This window comes from Amphiprion ocellaris, chromosome 15, assembly GCF_022539595.1.
Source record: "Amphiprion ocellaris isolate individual 3 ecotype Okinawa chromosome 15, ASM2253959v1, whole genome shotgun sequence".
NCBI lineage: Eukaryota > Metazoa > Chordata > Actinopteri > Pomacentridae > Amphiprion > Amphiprion ocellaris.
In genome coordinates this window covers 18,229,543-18,242,453 of record NC_072780.1, presented here as the reverse complement: position 1 = coordinate 18,242,453, position 12,911 = coordinate 18,229,543, and the positions used below count along the sequence as shown (strand labels likewise).

General features: G+C 37.2%; 1 protein-coding gene across 3 annotated transcripts in view; it reads right to left on the bottom strand.

Annotated features, from left to right (window-relative positions):
- The window catches only part of phactr4a (phosphatase and actin regulator 4a), a 38,676-nt gene extending 35,356 nt beyond the window's left edge, over positions 1-3,320 (bottom strand). The window contains exon 1 of one of the 3 annotated variants that reach the window (XM_023293147.3): positions 2,998-3,320. The gene's annotated coding sequence lies outside the window, so the exon portion shown is untranslated. Of the gene's footprint in view, positions 1-2,038; positions 2,066-2,164; positions 2,280-2,997 lie in introns of those variants that run through there. The other 2 variants (XM_023293148.3, XM_035958595.2) reach the window with 2 other exon arrangements.
- Positions 3,321-12,911: the final 9,591 nt, after the last annotated feature.

Here is a 12,911-nt window from a genome sequence, read left to right as displayed (position 1 = left end):
TACACGAAGGACTTCAAATACCTCAAGTAATATATTAACTATTTAGGACAGAGCTTTTGACTGACATTTCTGCAAGCATAAATTCTGCAAAAACGTAAGTACACTGTTTATATAACAATGCACAGTGTTAGAATAGATACTCAAATTAGATGCAGTTATCATCATTGTAGAGTTCTGTAGTTCACTTTAACAGCAAGGTCACAGAATTTCAGTCGACAACAGCTGAGAACAGCTTGCAGCACAGGGCACAAAGCTGCATCGACTGCAGGTATGCAACACAAGCAATAAAGTATTACACATTGTAAAAAACAATCATTGTCATTATATTAATGAACTCATTTCACAATTGCTTAGGAATTGTGACCATCATGAGTGCATGTGGTGTACTATTTATAGTTTACATCTTTGATTTCCATGTTTCTACGGTAAAATAAATTGCTGAGCTCAATTTTTCAAAATCTTCAATATCTTAGCACTTATCTCCATTAATGATATCTGACCTCAAATACAGCATTGATCTCTTGCCTGTGTTTTAAAAAAAAAGGTTTTGTGTGTATTTTGCAAGAAAACAAAAAAACCTAAGCTTTTGGTAACAATTTCTTACAATAAATCAAAGCTCACTCTAGAAAGCCAGACTAAAATTTGCAAACCCCAAGTGTCACCTCAGATCATGTTAATTGGATTTGCCAGGCTAGTTGACTGTCATCCAAAAACAACAACAACTTTTGGGGATTTGTGTGTGTTTTCTTTGTTTTGGTATTTTATGTAAGATTACTTACACACAATAAGCTCTATCTGTTGCTCACTTTTTCAGAAAAAAAATAAAATCAGTGCTCCTTGATGCAAATGCAAGCCTTGCTGTACTCATGTCAGGTGATGTGAAACTGGCTGTTGAAGCACTTTCTCTCTTTGATCTACTGTGGCTTGGACTGCATCTAATTTGTGAGTTGCTTTGGATAAAAGTCTCTGCCAAATTAGCAAATGCAAATGTATGTTAATTGCAAAATCCACCACTTCTTAGACTGTAACAACCAAGCGCAGCCATTGAACTCACTGAGATTATGCAGATGAACGTAAAACCAAAGACACTTTCTTGTATAATCAAAGCTGTAAACACACTTTGCATTGTTTCATATAACCGATCATATCGGAAAGCAAAGTCAACTTCTATGATTCCTGCATGATAAAAGACGCACTTTAACAAATGTTGCAGACATTTCATTGTCTTTCCTACCAGACCTTAGAAAAGTCAATGTTTAAAAGCGGCTCTGCTCTGTTTGCACTGCACTGCTAGTGCAGAAATTTGACAAAATCCTGTTTGTTCACTGTAAGCTCCCAATTAGCTCATTAAGAGGGCCCAGTTTATCGGATGAAGGGCTACAGCTCTGCAGAGAAGACAGGAACACAATCAGCCATTGTGCCAAGTCCATTCTGCAGACCTGGCAATCACTAAACAAAGTACCAAGCTGCTATCTGCCTGGGAGCAAGCTGTGTAGACCTCTGCATTTATTTGAAATCGACCAACCATAGTAGCTTGTTGTACCAAAACATAGCAACTTTACTATTTGTTTTCAATGTCAAAACTAACGAGAAAGCACAGAGCATACTTACATACATATTACAAAGGCTGCACAATTTTGTCTGGTGCAGGTTAGTGACAAAAAGATTTGGAAATCAATTCAGATCACATGTGAAGAATATTTTTTTTATGTGCAACAGAAAAACAGCAGCAATATTTAAAGACATTGGTTGTATAATATTAGGCCATAATTCTTGGATATACATCACAATAACGTTCCTTTAGCGAAGTCATACTTGCCAAATTATTTGTCATTTTTCTGAAATCAACAGATTTTTGAGACTGACCAAACCAAAACATTGTCTTTTTGGTTGGAGAAAAAATCTCCACGAGACAACAGGTTTTCTGCTAAAGAATCTCATGGTGAAAAAGATTAGATAAGCATCCCTTTCCCACCATTTGAATGCTGTCAAAAGCCCATTCCTGTCAATCTTAACCTCATTCTATAATGCTACCTACCTTTATGCAGCGAGACTGAAATGGAATTTACACATTTAGCTTATCTGCTAAATAATTAAAGAGTAATCCCTGTGAAATCCAACAGTCCACGACTATCTGTATACAAAGCACAATAACAAGACTGACCTGATTACAATGCAGCCTATCTAGAACAAATACAATAAACTGCAGCTCCTTTTGTCTTCCTTCTCTCTAAACGTGTGCACAGTCCTACAAGGGCGTATTACTGTTTTCAGAAAGTACTAAAAGCACAGAGTGCTTGTTGGAACAAGTAGACGGGCCTTTGAATGGAATGCAGAGGAATGCTTCACAGAGAGGACAGCTGCCTCCCTAGAAGCCAGATAATTTACACCTGAAGCCTCCTCTAGCTCATTATAATGTAATCTAATGCTACAGCTGCTATACCATGATCCGAGCTCTCAGTGACACCTCAAAGAAAATGTACTCAGAACTTCAAAACAATACAAATAAAATACAGTAAAATCGAGGTTTTAATATAGTGGCAGTGGTTAAATATCCAGAGAACAACAGACATCTAACTAAGTAAGCAGTAGTAAGTGGGTGAAAAGCGACTTTCAGTTATTTGGCCTTGCCTTAGCTAAGGCTACATGAACACTAGCAAGCTAACATCGGACAGGTACAGGCAGCTACATAACTGAAGATAATTGAGAGAAGTTAGACATACTGTCATAGCCTGAATGCAGCCCTTTACATTGTTTTCGTCCTTCCATTTAATTCCCCCTCACTAATGTGACCAAACAGAACTCGGTTTGTGAGCTAAAGATAGAAACGCATTACAGCAGTACCTGTATAATGCTAATCCTGTTGCTAGCTAAAGTTAGTTAGAGCAGCAACAGGTGGCTACTGTCCCTGCACTGTAGCATTAGCTTCGTTAGCCAATTAGCTCACACGTCAAGCGCACTGAAACCTATCCGCGGTGGTGTACAGAGGCTTCTTACCTTTTCTAGAAACCGGTTAACGTGTGTGGCAATGTATCCGGAAGACAGGAGACGCGGTTTGTCTGTATCTGGTTGAGCCCTGATTACTTTTGACACTTGTCGCTGCTGTCCATCACAGGGAAAAAGCAAGGCGGAACTAGCTCCAATAACTTCCTTTTGACCCAAATCCAATCATAAAAGTAACTTTCCGAAGGGGCCGAGCAAAGAGACAGGTCTCAAGCGTTGACTGGATTCACACCGAGTGGCAGGAAACACGCAAAACGCTGTATTCGAAACTTCTTTGTTAACACTTTGCTGTCCAAAGGTGCTGCATTCTAACTCAGTAGGAAGATTAAAGGCTTTCGCGCATGCGCATTTGTTAGGGGGAAGGCTGTCGCTTCACCTGTAGAAAAGGCTCCGCGACACCGCAGCACCTGACCGGAGGGCTGGACTATGTGACAGTTCTCGGTCAAGACGGTGGATCGTGAAGTGATTGTGTGATTGTGGTTAAGGTGTGGTTATGACTTGACAACTGAAACAGTTTCGTTAGATGTGGGTAATAGAAAAGGGCAGTTGTCATGGTTACAGCCACCTCCTCCCTTTAAGTAGCAATGAAATAATTTTACAAGTGACAGGAAATCCAAAGAAAAGGTATTGAGATATGCTGATGTGGCCTCTTTGTTTTAGTTTTTTAAAATTATATTCTATATTCTTATTTTAAAAATTAACATTATTTTCTGGTGACATGAGAGCCATAAGGAGGGTTATCAGTGGGTTGGAACAAAATTCATATTAATTACTTAGATTATCTTAACTAATTTAATGTTATGATTATGACCCTATGGCATTTTTATTATGGAGATTAGCTGGAATAATTTTGAACTAAAGTTGTGATCCTACAAAAATATAAATGAAGCCAAAACAAACCCAAAGATTCCCTGAATTTAAAAAATATAAAGTGTCTTTTTTGTTTGCTGTTTTTTTTCATATTGCATTTATGCTGTTGGTAAAATAAGAGCCACATAAAAATTTGATAACTTTAATCTTAAATACCAAATTTGTATTAATCAAAATGAGTCATGAGGTAAGAGATTCTGACGGTCTTGAAGTCTGTTTCAGATGATCTACTCCATTTTATCAGCACAACTCACACTTTTTTTTTAAAACAGAAGCAACAGCAATCAAAAGTTTGAATACTGTGATCTCTTCTGGCTGTTTTGTTGAACTACATGAGTGCAGTACATAGTTTTGTTCACCACAGATCAGTGGCAAAGTTTAGTCTGCCACCTGCTGGGCTGGTAAACACTCTGCCACTGAGTGCAGATTATCATAAAGGTGCTGGATCACTACAGAACAAAAACAAAAATCAACCCAAAAATGATCGAACATTCACTCATCAAATACCAGAGCGGAGCTATAGATTTTTCACATCCCACAAGAAGGGTTTCTCAGTCAAATTTAAATAAACACTAAATGAATGCACAGACTTTTTTTTTTCCTCTCTTCTGATGTTTTCAGTTATCCAAGAACAAGGCATCGATGCCAGAGCTGATAGCGAAGCAATTCATGTAAGTCTGGTTAAATTTATGTGCCCTTTGTTTGTCTGGTGTTAGGAAGTTAACACACCATACAGAGCTGCTGCCTGCTGTGAGAATGGCTGCTGCCGCCTTTCCCAGTCTGTTGTTTTTCTGCTGAATACTCTGCTCAACAAGTCTCCACATGAGGAACTGCAGGGTATGAAGGAGAAGTCAGACAAAAGCAAATCTGCCACTGACCTTTTACATGGACTCAGTCTAGTCTAAGTGACCCAGACAGGGTTTCCCGCCCTCCTAGTCTATTTAATTATAGCACCCTATTATGATCCCAAGTGTTTTTTTGCTGAGTCACAAGTCGAGGCCTGTGGATGAGTCTGAGCCCTTTTTGTTGCAGTGCTCAGATTTAAGATTTAAGGAAACAAAGATATATAGCCATGTAATTTTTGCTATTGACAGAAGTATGCTAAAACATATGCAAATTGTTCATTTTTTTACATGACACTGTAAAGAAATTTTATTAAACCAACTAATCTATTTCAAATTTGTTTAATATAAACATGAGAGTTTTGCTTATTTCTAATTAAATGAACTTAAAATGTCTGATTTTTGTTTTCATTTCAACACGAGTTCTCATAACTTGAGACTCTTTGATTTAAAATGATCAGCTGAGAATCTACTCAAACCATTAAAGTAAGTTTATGAGAAATAGAGTGAGTGTAAAAGCAGACTTTAGGATGCATTTTTAGACAATCTAAATATGCCAGAGACTCTTGTTTTTTTCCCCTAATAATATAAACAACTATAACCATGACAAAGGTTGGTAACGAATTCCCTACAACCTTAGTTTAGTTTTGAACATTAAAGGGGGAAGAAAATCTGTAAAATTAGAAAATGTGATCAGAAAAAGAGTCTTTCTGTAACCACTATCTATGTGACTAGTTGGTTCAATTTCACATCTTAAGTTTAGTGAACTTGTTTTCTCAAGTTTAGTTATTTTAACTAAGGCAGTTCTACACTTGCCCAGCTCATAAGATGGCTTTGGACTAATTAATCAACTGCTCTTCTCACGTTCTGTTCATGTGACTCTTGTATTTTTTTTCCCTTTAAATTACTCTGTAAGTGTTGTCTTGTTTAAACAGAAGATCAAGCTGAGCAAAGTTCCTAAATTAGCAGTTGGCTATTTAATTATGCATGCAATTCAGTTTAAATTATCTAAAAGCTTGTCTGTTTGACTTTTTAAGAAGGTTTTTTTTGCATTGGCTGGTCTTTTTTTTCAAGTTTTGTCATATGAGAATTTTTAGCTTTGTGACACATTCTAACTGATAATAGCGGCAGTTCCACCAATGAATTAAAACACAAACAACAAATACATACATTACTCAGACCCACTTATCCTTTTAAAGAGTTCTTTTTGAGAGGTACTGGGCAATAGGTAAGGTTCATCCTGGACAGATCACCAGTAAGAAGACTGTCACAAAGAGTAAGACAGTCATTCACATTCATATCTGTGGGCAATTTTTTCTGTATTATATTTTAGATATTTTTGTCTCATTTCACTTTATTTAATTGTATTATTATATTATTATTATTATTATTATTATTATTATTATTATTATTATTATTATTATTATTATTATTATTATTATTATTATTATATTTTCACTTTATACCCTAATATTCTTTGTTGCCTTTATTGAATATCCACGCTGCTCTAACAATTTCATTTCCCTCAGAGGATTAATAAAGTCATCTAAGTCTAAGTCTAAGTCAACATTACTTGAATGTCTTTGGACTAAATAAATGATGGAGGGAGTTAAACACACAAAAAAATTATAATATATAAAAAAAACATACCAAAAATACTCAGCAGCAGCAAATACAATGTCAAGTGAAGACAGCCAAGATGGCAGCCAGGCTACAAGAGGTTCAAGGCATGCGTGTTGACATTTGGGTGAGCTAATTCGGTTCAGTTTTATTTATATAGCACCAAATCACAGCATATGTTATCTCAGTGCACTTCACATTATAAGGTCAAAACCTTACAATACTTCGGAAAGAACCTCAACAATTTACCATTTAGCAGCACCTGGCAACAGCAGAGAAGGAAAACTATCCTTTAACAGAAAGTAACCTCTGACAGAGCCAGACTCAGCCGTCTGTGTTGTGTGGTCGGGATGTGGGCAGAGAGAAAAGATGAGTAGTGAGAAACAGTAAACAAGATAAACACTTGGCAGGTTGGTGATGAATCATGCAGCTCCAAGTCGAGAGGCACAGGGAGGGAAAGGGCAAAGAGGACACTGCACAAACTATATGAAAGACACAACACAAAGGGCAGAACTGCTGGTTTGCAATGACATAAACAGATGGCAGCACCCAATTCAGCAATATTTTGGAGGGAGGAAGCAGCCTACACATCATCCATCTTTATATAGAGTTCGTGGTTAACAAATTTTCAATAGTAGTCGTAGGTTACATGAGGTCCTAGTGTTTTTCCACAAGGCTGATGGCATTTCATCACGTATAATGCCCAATCTTGGGTACATTTCCTTCCAAGAGAATCACTTGCAAATCAGCATTGTGATCTGGTGTGGACCTCCCTCACATTAAACTTAGACCCGGCGAACAAAAAGAGGAAACCGGCATCTCTGAACCCTGAAAAGACAAACTATAAATATGCTAGAAAGTCTGAGCATTTTTCACGGTGAATAGAAGCAGCACAATGCGTGTGCTGTTTGATTAGTTACACCCATGAATCTATTATTAGTCAGCAGGATAATATTTCAGTTTTTGCCGTGTCTCTTTTTTAGATGTTCATTTCCTGTAGCAGTTTTGAACAATCTCACTATAAATTCTCTGTTTGAATGAGAGGGAAAAGGAGCTGATTCATATCTGCTTGACTCACCCATCTACCTGTCAGACTTCAGAACATTAGATACAGATCAGTGGATGTCTGGTGCCACCCAAAGGAGTCGTATGCTTTGCTTCCTTCAAACTTATGAATCAGACATTTCTGTGATCACCACAAGTTTTTTTTCAAATACAAAATCTTATCTTAATGGTCAAGAAAGTAAACTTGTGTAGTCATGGATGTGTTTCTCTGCCTTTATTTTAACCTATGTGTGCAGAGGCGGAACCTCTCAACCTGTAGGTAGGACTATTAGAGGGCTACATAGAGACAGACAAGCACACTCACATTCACACCTATGGATAATTTAGTCCAATTAACCTCAGCATGTTTTTGGACTGTGGGAGGAAGCCGGAGTGCCCAGAGAAAACCAAGACATGTGCAGGGAGAACATGCAAACTCCATGCAGAAAGATCCCAGGCCCAGGCCGGGATGCAAACCGGGGATCTTCTAACTGCCAGGCAACAGTGCTACCCACCAAGCCACTGTGTAGCCTCGAGTTTTACATGTACTTATTTTAATTAATCAGAATTTAAATTGCAGTTGTCTTATGAGCTTTGTCAACAATTAAATAAAGCATAGTGTTAGCAACTGTTTTAAGTTTTAAAAAAAATAGAGGATTATGTAAGAAAGCTTAATATGATGATATTTTTTTTGATCATTTTCATGACAGATCTGTATGTTATACATTTTTGGTTCAAGAAAAGTTGGAAAGCTGAAAACCCTATGATGCCCTCAGTTTTTACAGTTTTTGATCCTGATAAATGGTGGAAATTTGATTATTTTTTAAAGATTTTTCAACATGTCTTTCAAACTCAAAAGAGGGTTCAGGCAGTTAAAACGGTAGAGTGAAAACTCTTACACATAAACTACCAGTCAAAAGTTTGGACACACCTTCTCATTCAATGCTTTTTATTTATTTGCATTATTTTCTACATTGTAGATTTATACTGAAGATTCACACTTTTTTGTTTTCAGCATAATTCCATATGTGCTCTTTTATAGTTTTGATGTCTTCAGTATTAATCTACAATGTAGAAAATAATTAAATAAAACCATTGAATGAGAAGGTGTGTCCAAACTTTTGACTGGTAGTGTAAATGAATTTAAATTTTTCACTAGTCTTTTATGTCCGTTAGAGGCAAGCCTTTACTATCCAAGTTATTAATTAAGCCCATTAGGACCTGATAAATGTCAATATTTCACAATATACCAAAATCTTAAATCATCCTTCTGTGGCAACATTTCCTCATTGGTGAATTGGTAGCCATGTAATTTGACTGGTTTGTCGGAACTGAAAAGGGGAGCAACCTTAGCAAAGAAGATGGAGTAGAAAACAGTAATGAGTAGTAGTTGAGCCTATGGCGGAAAATCCTGAGGGGCATCCAACAAAAGCTTCTAAATACTGGTCTGTTGCTAATTTTAGATAAAAATAGATTCGGAAGAAGGATTACAGTTCTAAAAAGAAAATGACTGACTATGAGGAAGAATATTTTATGCATGCTTCATTTGCATGTATAAACAGTGTTCGTGTAATTAATCCAGCTGCCAGTAGGGGGCCTAAAGTTCTGCATTGCAATTTAAAGTCATGCGGTTGTTAAATTACGAAACACTCCCTCTGCTGTCAACGCCAAGAACTGTTTATAGCTGAAGTGTTCAGACTGAAACATGTTTCTGTGTTGAACTGGTTCTGTAGAATAGAGACAGGTGATGGAGACTTTATTAAATCCATCATGTCACATGTACTGTCTGTTTATAGTGTACTGCAGACTGCACTAAGTCTGAGCTGGACTGCATTACAGGAAAATGTAAAAGTGGAGCTGCCATTATTTGTAGATTTACACTCTTGTTTACAATAGTCAACCTTGACTGGACATGCTTTGTTTTTAAGTGTGACTTAAATAGTCTTTTAATATCTAACCAACTTTAACCCCATTTTAAATGCGGAAAAAGTACAACAGCAATAAACCTGCATGTGGGTTATATTTGGGTCAAGTTGTGAAACCACAGTCCTGACAGTAGAGCTGTCTGTGATTTCCCTGTGTCACCCTGCAGGAAGCAGACAGGAAAACAATGAGCCCATCGCTGCAGAGACAGAGGCTGACTGCACACCGCCGTATCATGGTTTCACTCAAACATTAGATAAGCCAGTGCCAAGCACTCCTGACAAGCACATTAGGGGTGAGCCATGATTATTACCCTCATTAAAAACCTGCGTGGCAACATCAAACCACAACAGACAGCAATGACACTGAATTCCATGTCCTTATCAATCACAGCACAGGTTCAATACAATGTGTGTGGAGCCTGTTAATACTTTTGAAATTAAACCGATAGTGATGTTACCCACCAGAGAAAATTACAAGTGGGTTGATTATTTCAGTGCAAATTAGACCACAACATACTCCTGGCTTAATGGAATAATAGACATAATATTTATAAAGCCACAGCATGGCACATGGTGTTGGTCCTGTTCAGACTGCGCCAGCTGAGGCTAAAGATATGGTTATTACTTTTTTGCATCTGTAGTTAAGTCTGTAGTGCTGTGGATATGGCTATGTCGCTGTGCTGTTACCATTTTGTATCAATCTTAGTCAAGAAAACACTGTGAAGTCTAGTTTTGAGCTTGTGGTGTTTCTATCATAGGACAGATGTGTTAGCAGTGCAGCACAGGAGATCATAAATACATCAGCTTGCCAACACAATCATCACTGTAGAATTACATCTGTCATAAAACAATGTCTCACAGTCATAGTCATTGTAACTAAAGCACAGTCATGGCTGCAACTACAATCACAGTGATATGACTAATAGTCACTATAGCAACCATCCATGACAGAGTTGGTGGACCTAGCTAGTATCTATCCAGATGCTGGGTGACTGTCAGTCAGACAGCAGCTTGTTCACTCATTGCTGATTTACACTGTCTTACCTGTGTTTACCAGTTTAATGGAATGCTTAATCACTATTTCCATTAGCCAATCCTCCATTGTAGCTGTTTCCTTGTAACTGTTGATGAATTTGAAGTGAACTTTTGAAATGTAAGGTTTGTTTTTCATTAACTGCTTTGTAGGAAAAACACAAGGCTGCTCAGTGTTGTCAGAAGGTGGTGCTTAAGGTTACAGTACACATCGGTGTAAAGTAAAGGGAGGCGAAAACAAGACGAATTGGGTGCCAACTAAAACAAAAATCCTCGAAGACGAAGAAGCAAACTAAATTTTGGCAATCTAATCTGTTTATTATTATCTATTTATTCAGAAATAATTTTCTGGATCTGGAAATTTATATTTATTCCTTCATGTACCTGGTATTAAACATGTTTTATCTTGTCCAGAGACAAAAACCGGAAAGAATCAGAAGCAGCTGATCAGTGTTGTGAGTTAAATGTTACTTCAAAAATGGCGTTTCAGTGTCTCATTATGTGTGTTAACCCTTCAATCAAAAGCCATTTCCATTATCCTATTCTAATGCAATACTGAAACACTGGGCATAAAAAATATGTCATGGAAACATATCTTGTAATTGCTGCCGATTCACTAACTCTATCAGTGGCAGGCAGGTAGTGTGTGGGTTTTATTAGACCTTTTTTGGTTTTTGCCTGAAAACAATTGTGTGTTCAGTCTGGAATCTACTAGAGAGCTGAAACTGCACCAGAATAAAAGCTGAATTAAATTAATGATCTAAAATATGTTAAAATTCTCTGTGGATCTGAAGGTCTACTGCATTCTTTAAGAGGTTCACATTGTGATCATCATCTTTTACGTACTTGTCACGTGATTCATTGTTAAGATAAAAATGTTGACTGGAACAATGTTAAGTTAGATTTTCAACAGACTTGTGATGAAGAGGTTTACAGTTTAACATTGCTACTGAGATATTACTAGAAAGAATCTGAATGCTTCCTCCACCCTACATGAGTTACACACTGAAGTTTTCCAAGACAAAACCAGAAAATCAACAGAACACAAAGCATTATGTATGATTTCATCCCATCATATGCACTTCACTTACATGTTACCTTGTTGCACATTAATATGACTTCAAAGATCACAGAATGAGGTATGATCTAAGCAACAAACAATGTGAAGGAAAATACTAAAAAAAAAATGTAGGTGCGACTGAAGGACAGAGTCACTGTCCAGGCACAGAATCATTCATTTTGGAGGCATTTATTTTGGAATTCTTGTCCAAGCTGCTCCAAAAGAAATTGTTCTCATCTGAAAATATTGAGCCACCCCAAGGAACAGGTGAATAACCTCAGTTAAGACGTGAGATAGCAAAATGTGATATGTGAAATGACAGAAAAAGTGAAAAACTTTGACGTGTATGAGCTTGAAGGCGGACATTCCAATCTTTAGTTGATCAAAGAACTGATAGAAGTCACTTATGATGCAATCTACCTCAAACTACGATTATACTCACAGTTTTCTTGTCTTGTTTTAATCTGTTATCCAGAGTTTTGCTTTTAGCAGATTGGTACTTTAGTGCTGACTGATAACAAAATGAGTGACAGGATAATTTGGTGAGAAACTACTAGCAATCAGTTAAAAATGCACCCTTTTAACACAACAACTGTAAAGGTTTGAAACCACTTTGAAGCCTTTATTGCCTGACAGTTCAAACAATAGGCTCAAAGCAATATTGTAAAGTAAAGAATTTTGTTTTGGGGGGTATTTTCTGAAAAATCTCCACAACTTACAAAAGAAGTTTGGAAAAATACAAAATCCCTTTTCTGGACAGATTTAACACAAAGGTCACTATTAGAAGATGAGAGAGTCCATCTGTCAGTGATGACACATTGTGTGTTCATGGACTCACAGACACAAGAGGCAGCAATATGACTGTACAGAACAAACAACTGTTTTATGATGGCTACACACTCAGAAGATTTATGTCTTGAGAGCATTACGGTAACACAGTCATCCCACTCAAGTAGTAGAGTTTGTTTGGTGGTGGAGGAGTTCACATGTTTATTGACTACTGAAGAGGATCAAGGACAGCTGGCTGATACCAAGAAGAAGTCATGGAGACTTCCTGCGCAGATTTCCGGTTCAGCTCAGATCTACTACAATCACTGTGAATGCTGTAGTGTTTCATACAAGTTTAATATATACTTGAGTTGAATCTACGTCATAGCCTACGCAAATTGCCTACATCATTGTGAGCATTTACACTTGTGCATTGTGTGTTTGTGCTGCTCTGTGTTGAGTTTCTTCATGCAATTCAAACTATGGAAACTGAAACAGTGCCAACCATGTTGGAAGTGCAACCAATAAATACTGAACACCAGTTACTTTTGCAGAAAATATTGCAATGCAAAAAGAAGAAAGACACACCAACACTGAGTCTATACAAGGGCTGGTAGGGCTGTGAAAATGAGAGAGCCTATCACTACAATGGCAGAATACTGGCTATTGCTTTTATATTAGAAGCAAGGTAGATACAAAGAAAGGCTCATATTTATTATATTTTATTGAAAGGAAGTGTCACCTCGT